We start from the raw sequence: 8,621 nt of genomic DNA, 5'->3' as shown, positions 1-8,621 counted from the left end.
CTCTTGGTACAGAAGCTTTACACTGCGAAATGCCTTAGAAATGTCGCCAGCATTAATGATGGGGATAATCATCGACGGAAATTTTTTTCTGAACTTCACGCCTGGATTCAAACCAAACGCTCAGCTTCATAGATGTACATATCTGTCTCTGCCATCAAATTTGAATCAAATGGAATTTAGTTTAGAAAATCGTTACAAAATCATGCATTTATATGGCAGCCGAATGGAGATATTGTCAAAATCATGATCGCCAAAACAGAAGAAATTTTTTTTCCAATTTTTACACTATTCTCCTTTATTTTTTTTTCTACTCATAAAACTTTTCGACTCACCCTAATATACACGCATATGTGATTGTATTAATTTTGTTGTAGGTATATTACCCACCAACACTTCCATAAAAATGTCTATTTGGTTTCATTTTTACTTTTTTTTGCTTCCTGCTGGCATCCTAGCCATTTCGTGATTAGTGGCATAAATAAAACTGAACCGCAAATTCACCAAAGTATAAAAGGAAACGGAGCGAAAGACAGCTTATAATAATGATAATGATTTGTTTATCAAGGTGTAAATTTGATTAGAAATGTTGGCGAAAAAATAATATTTGCTTGCTCATGCTTGCTCATCGTGCCAAAAGGAAACCGAAACTGCCACAATCAGCAGTTTGCCTTGGGGAGAAATTAGAAAAATAAATTTTGGCTAATTTATTACACATATTTAAATTTGAAAGGCTCATTTGGGGTCATAAACACGGAAACATAAAAAACTAGGCAAGCATAAGTTTATGTAAGTGGTTTCACGTTCTGCTTAAACCGCAGAAAAATTTCCATTGTTAGAAAAAATGTGGAAGACATTTTCGTTGTAGATAAAACCTTCCATGAAATTTTCTGTATACACAAATTTTCAATGAAGGTTTTCCATACAGATAGAATTTTAGTAAAATTCAATATTTCAATGAAATGTTCTCTAAAGACAAAAGCATTAGGAGGAAAAAAAATGAAACTAGTAAAAGTCGTTAAGTTCGGCAGGGTCGAACTTTGGATACCCACCATCTCGAGCATATATGTAAACCACCTTTCGTCATCATAACAGCTATATCAACATATGGACCGACTTGGACAAATTCGACACGGACTTTGAGTGGTCTATTAAGTACACGCCATTGTTCTATTTTACAGAACAAAATATTGGGCTTTTTGGTTGCTATATCCAAATATAAACGAATCTGAACCATATGGGACATGAATGTCGAAAAGCGTAACATAAGTCACCATGTCAAATTTCAACGAAATCCAATTATACATGCCCTTTTTAAGGGGCCAAGACTTTAAATCAAGAGATCGGTCTATATGGCAGCTATATTTAAATCTGGACCGATCTAGGCCAAATTAAAAAACAATGTCGAAGGCATTAACACAAATCACTATCCCAAATTTCGGCGAAATCACACAATAAATGCTCCATTTATTGGTCCAAAACCATTAATCGAGAGATCGTTCTATATGGCAGCTATATCCAAATCCAAACTTTTCTAGGCCAAATTGCAGACATATTTCGAAGAGCCTAACATAAATAACAATTCAAAATTTCGGAGAAATCGGATAATAAATGCGCCTTTCATGTCCCCAAAATCGAGAGAACTTATGACCTTAAATCGAGAGATCGGTCTATATGGGCTCTATATCCAAATCTGGACTGATTTTGGCCAAATTGCTGAAAGATGTCTGGGCCAAATTGCAGAAGGGTGTCCAAGAGCCTCCCAAATTTCAGCAAAATCGGATAATAAATGTGGCTTTTATGGGCCTAAGACCTTAAATCGGCGGATCGGTCTATATGGAGGCTATATCAAGATACAGTCCGATATAGCCCATCTTCGAACTTAACCTGCTTATGGATAAAAAAAAGAATCTGCGCAAAGTTTCAGATCAATATTTTTATTTTTAAAGACCGTAGCATGATTTCTACAGACAGACGGACGGACATGGCTAGATCATCTTAGATTTTTACGACGATGAAGAATAAATACTTTATAGTGTCGGAAATGGATATTTCGATGTGTTGCAAACGGAATGGCAAAATGAATATACCCCCAACCTTCGGTGGTGGGTATAAAAATTGTAGAAAACGTACGTTTAGTACCGCAATTGGTACCATATGGTACTTTTTTTTACAGATGTAGCTAGTGGTCTGAAATATGGCATGTAGGTACAACTTGGAAAAATATGATGGATGACAAAATGATCTATTCAAAATTTGACGCTTTCACGTCTAACAGATACCGACACTTAGGTGGAGACACAATACCAGATATGAACCTACCTAGGGGAGTGGTATTGAAAACAATACCATATTGTACTTATAGGGTAGGTGTAGGGTATTATACAGTCGCCACCGCCCGGCATTTGTCTTTCCTTACTATTTTATTCGTATATTTAGGTACTCAAATGTACAAAATGGTGCTTTCTTAACAGATTAAGCTAAAGCTCTCAAACTTGAGATACAGCTACACTATGAGCATATATTTTAAGCGACCAGAAAAAAAATTTGTTTTTCGAAATCGAAATTTTACCTACTAAGACATACAAAATTGTAAATTCTTTTCGAATTGAGCTAAAGCGCTCAAAAGCGGAATTCCTGTTTACCTTGACAATATATATTGGGCGATTTTCCGATGTATTGTTATTTTTGGAACTATTGGGTTGCTCAAAAAGTAATTGCGGATTTTTTAAAAGAAGGTAAATGCATTTTTAATAAAACTTAGAATGAGCTTTAATCAAATATACTTTTTTTACACATTTTTTCTAAAGCAAGCTAAAAGTAACAGCTGATAACTGACAGAAGAAAAAATGCAATTACAGAGTCACAAGCTGCGAACAAATTTGTCAACGCCGACTGTATGAAAAATCGGCAATTACTTTTTGGGCAACTTAATATTTGGTGCTCTTTTTACAATAGGGGACAGATTTCTGAAATTTTATACGAAATTATTACAAAACTGAGCGACTACCTAGATTTTTGGAAGCCTAAGTGTATGGCTATCAAAAACGGGTATCAAAAACGGGGGTAGCGAAGCGGGCCACCGGGATGCTAGTTATACACTACATCACCACTGTGGTGCAGTGTATTATAAGCTTGGGCATTTGTTTACAACGCTAAGTAGGAAAAGAGCTAGACCCATTGATCGGCTTAGAATCACTTCCTGTTTCGATTTAGCAATGTGCGTCTGTCGGTGTATTCTTGTGATCAATGTACAGGTCGCATTTACTGTCTGATTGTCTTGAAATTTTGACTTTTGCCCAAGGATTAGATATAGCTCCCATATATATCTTTCATCCGATATGGACTTTTAAGGCTGTAAAAGCCACAATTTTATTCCGATCTTTTGAAGATTTTTCGCAAGGTGTCTTATATGACGTCCTAATATGTGGTAAAAGTTTCAGGAAAATCGGTCCAGATGTAGGTATAGCTCCCATATATATCTTTCATCCGATATGGCCTTTTAAGGCTGTAGAAGCCACAATTATTTGCCGATCTTTGCAAAATTTGGCAAAGGGGTGTTTTATTTGACATCTACATATGTGTGCAAAATTTCATAAAAATCGGTCCAAATTTAGATATAGCTCCCATATATACAGGGTGGCTGATGAATATTGCTACAATGATGAATATTGCTACATTTTTTTTTCGGTGTATGGAATACATTTTTCTTTTATTCATGTTAAATTAAATTATTAAATTAATTATTAAATTATTATTAATTAAATTAATTAATTAATTAATTAAATTAATTATTAAATTATTATTATTAAATAGAAAAAAAGTTATTACATTTTTTTTTGGTAGCGGCTTTCATCAGCCACCCTGTATATTTCCACTTATATGGAGTTTTAAGACTGTAGAAGCTACAACTTTGGTCCGATCTTTAAAAATTTGAGTACGAAGTGTTGTTTTTAACGTTGTCATATGTGTGTAAAATTTCGTTAAAATGGGTCCAGATTTAGATTTAGCTCCCATATATATATTGCATCCGAAATGGAATTTTCAAGCTGTAGCAACCACAATTTTGGTCTGATCTTTACAAAATTTAGCATGAGACGTTTTATTTGGCGTTCCAATACATGCGCAAATTTTATTAAAATCGGTCCTGATTTACATATAGCTCACATATACATCATTCGTCTGATATGGACTTTTAAAGCTGTAGAAGCCTCCTTTTTGTTCAAACTTTACAAAATAATACATGAGGTGTTTTATTTAACGTCTTAATATGTGTGGTAAATTTCGTTAAAATCGGCCCAGATTAAGATATAGCTACCATATATACATTTCATCCGATATGGAGTTTTAAGACTGTAGAAGCCACTTTAGCTAGAGGTGTTTAATTTAACGTCCCAACACGTGTGCAAAATTTCAAAACTTTGGCTTCGATTTAGATATACTACTCCCATATATATTTATCATTTATCCGATATGTCAATATTTCGAAAAGTATGCAAGGTTAAAGTCTGACCAGATTTGGAGATAAGTTTTTATACCCTCCACCATAAGATGGGGGTATACTAATTTCGTCATTCTGATTGTAACTACTCGAAACATTCGTCTGAGACCCCATAAAGTATATATATTCTTGATCGTCGTGACATTTTATGTCGATCTAGCCATGTCCGTCCGTCTGTCCGTCCGTCCGTCTGTCAGTCTGTCTGTCGAAAGCACGCTAACTTCCGACGGAGTAAAGCAAGCCTCTTGAAGTTTTGTACAAATACTTCTTATTAGTGTAGGTCGGTTGGTATTGTAAATGGGCCATATCGGTCCATGTTTTGATATAGCTGCCATATAAACCGATCTAGGGTCTTGACTTCTTGAGCCTCTAGAGTGCGCAATTCTTAGCCGATTGGAATGAAATTTTGCACGACTTGTTTTGTTATGATATCCAATAACTGTGCCAAGTATGGTTCAAATCGGTTCATAACCTGATATAGCTGCCATATAAACCGATCTTGGGTCTTGACTTCTTGAGCCTCTAGAAGGCGCATTTCTTATCCGATTTGAATGAATTTTTGCACGTAGTATTTTGTTACTATACCCAACAACTGTACCAAGTATGGTTCAAATCGGTTGATAACCTAATATAGCTGTCATATAAACAGATCTGGGGACTTGACTTCTTCAGCCTCTAGAGGGCGCATTTCCTATCTGATTTGGCTGAAATTATACATGACGTATTTTATTCTTACTTTCAACAACTGTGTCAAGTAAGGTTCAAATCGGTTCATAACCTGATATAGCTGCCATATAAACCGATCTGTGATTTTGACATCTTGAGCCTCTTGAGGACGAAATTATTATCTAATTTGCCTGAAATGTTGTACGACGGATTCTCTCATGACCATCAACAAACGTGTTTATTATGTTCTGAATCGGTCTATAGCCCGATACAGATCCCATATAAATCGTTCTCTCTATTTTACTTCTTGAGCCCCCAAAAGGCGCAATTCTTATTCGAATTGGCTGAAATTTTACACAGGTCTCCAACATATAATTTAATTGTGGTCCGAACCGGACCATATCTTCATATCGTTTTAATAGCAGAGCAACTCTTTTCTTATATCCTTTTTAGCCTAAGAAGAGATGCCGGGAAAACAACTCGACAAATGCGATCCATGGTGGAGGGTATATAAGATTCGGCCCGGCCGAACTTAGCACGCTTTTACTTGTTTCTAGTTTCTTTTTACCCCCTCATCCTTTTGCACCAGATGCCTTAAAGTCAAATTTCAAAATTCTACCTCTATGCATCGGCTTAAAGCAAAATTTCCTAAAGGTCCTATAGTCACCCAATTATGGTTGCCAAAAGTGTACCTCAGTTTCAAATTTCACAGCTCTAGCTCAATTAACAAAGAAAGTACCAAATAGAACCAATCGCGGTACTAAACGTACTATTTCGCCCACTTCAAGTACGATTTTCCTAAAAATTTTTCACCATGCCTTATTTTTTCGAGGTACTCCCAAATTTTAGCCCAAGAACATAATTCTAACCCTTTCCGTTCGCGCTGGGCAAATATGTACCATTTTGTACTTTTTGGTACTTTTTAATAATTTTTAGTACCTTACCGTACGAATATCACCAAATCCAGCCTTATACCGTGCCTATAACCCAAGACCGACATTCGTGCAAAATTTCATGATTCTAGATTTAGCCGTTTGGGCTGGGCGATAATCAGTCAGTCAGTCTGTCAGCAATCAATCAGTCAAGCAACTCTTTTATATATGTAGAGATAAATTTTCAATTAAATTTTCTCTAAGGACAACATTTAAATAAAATTTTCTCTAAAGACAAATTTTTAATAAAAATTTCTCTTAAAGCAAAATTTGAAAGAAATTTTCTCTTTAGACAAACTTCCAATGAATTTTTTTCAAAAACTAAAATTTCTTTCAAGTTTTCCCTATGAACAAAATTTTAACGAAAGTTTCTCTAAAGACAGAATTTAAATGAAATTTTCTCCAAAGCCAAAATTTCAAAGTAATAGGCTTCCAAAAAAAATATTTAAAAATATTTTCAACTAAATAGAAAATCTGATTTATTTCAATATTGTTTTATATATATTCCAGCCATTTTAAGTTGCATTCCAAGTTTTTGGAACTGAGCAGAATCCACGAAGGAGAAGAATTTGTCATTCTGGGAATTCATAATAATATCAAACCAAAAACCTCATTCGGTTTGGGAAGAATTGCAACAATTTTTAATATTCTGCTAGAATATGTCCTTTTTTCTTACCATTCCCACAAAATCGAGATGATCTTATGCAGTTGCAGCAGTTGTGTTTGCTCCCCACATGATATTCATTTGTGAATACCAAGCCATTCACACTTGTTCCCAATAGAATAGAACCACAAAACATTTGAAATGATGTTAAGTGCATCATGGTTTGCAACCAAAGCTCGCTTGGCCAAAAAAAAAAAAAAAAAAAAAGAAAACAGAAATATAGTTTGATGCTTTCTTTCGTTGCAATAGTCTCGATAGATGTATCGAGATAAGTGTACTTTTTGCCATTGTCAACTCATACACTCACATGTGTGTACTTGAAGAGGTGTTACAATTGAAAATGGTGTTAAGTGCATTGCCATAAAATATGAAATACACACAAGACGCATATGAACAGAAGAGTGGGTTCATTTTTTATACCCTACACCATCAGTGTGGTACAGCCATTTCCGTCTGTCCGTCTGTGAGTCCATGTATTTTTGTAATCAAAGTGCAGGTCGTATTTGTTGTCCACGAAATTTTTTCACATATCACGTTTTATGTCCAAGGACTGACGCTATTGATTTTGGTAAAAATCGGTTCAGATTTAGATATAGCTCCCATATATATGTATCGCCCGATTTGCACTTAAGTCGCCGTAGTAACTACAATTTTCAACCGATCTGCACAATATCCGGCACGGACTGTTTTGTTACTGATTTTAACATGTCTGTAAAATTTCATCAAAATCGGTTCAGATTTAGGTATAGCTCCCATATATATGTATCGTCTGATTTGCACTTAAATGACCGTAGTAGCAACAATTTTTAACCGATCTGCACAAAATTTGCCACAGACTGTTTGGTTACTGATTTTAACATATCTGTAAAATTTCATCAAAATCGGTTCAGATTTAGATATAGCTCCCATATATATGTGGCCGTAGTAACAACAATTTTCAAACAATCTGTTTAAAAGTCGTTTCAGATTTAGACATAGCTTTCATATACATATATAATTTGTTATTGTAGGGTGGGTGTAGGGTATTATATAGTCGGCTGCGCCCGACTTTTGCCTTTCCTTAATGGTTTATTTTAATTTTATTTTCTTAGAAATTATTGTCCTTAAGAAAATTTAGTAAAAATTTCTCTTAGGGGAATGCCTTAGTAATTTCTGCTCAAATAAAATTTCTTTAAAATTTTTCCTCATGTTTTTCCCACTCTAATATCCCTCTCAGGGTTGAGTGTAACGTTATTATTATTGTCCTAGAATAAAAAGTGCACTTATATGTGTAGTAGGTTGTAAAAGGAAATTCACCTCAACTCAAATACCGAAAAGTAATTCTGTTTACCACCCACACATTCAAACACACTATCTCTCTCCCTCTCTAATTCCGACTATCCTACCTTACACTCTTATCGATTAATGCTCCGAAAGGAGTTTATTTTACCGAATACTCACAGTAAGGTAATGCAAAAATAAATGTTTTTTTGGAAAGGCGTAGTAAGAAGCACCTGTGGTTATTCAAAATAATTTTTAAAGAGAAAAAAAGACAAAATTAAAAATCAAAAGTTCCCTTATATTAAATTTAATTTTAACTTGCGAAAGGCATCAACAAGGACCACTTCATATTCATACCCTTTTTATACTCCTTCATACCATCCCATCATCCCACAATTGTATCTTCCTCAAACTAATCAATAATTGTGTACACTTACGTGTAGTTCTTCCTTCCAGCCCCAAAGGGCATTAAAGAGCCATCGCCATAAATCTGCTGTAAGTCCACACTACACTTTTGTATATTGTGGCATTTTTGTTTTGACAGATAAGTATCCCCATTCGTACATTGGGATTTAAGTGCTCATAAACATAAACTCACCAC

This window comes from Stomoxys calcitrans, chromosome 5 (genome assembly GCF_963082655.1).
Source record: "Stomoxys calcitrans chromosome 5, idStoCalc2.1, whole genome shotgun sequence".
In the NCBI taxonomy this organism is placed as follows: domain Eukaryota; kingdom Metazoa; phylum Arthropoda; class Insecta; order Diptera; family Muscidae; genus Stomoxys; species Stomoxys calcitrans.
This window is presented reverse-complemented; position numbering follows the sequence as displayed.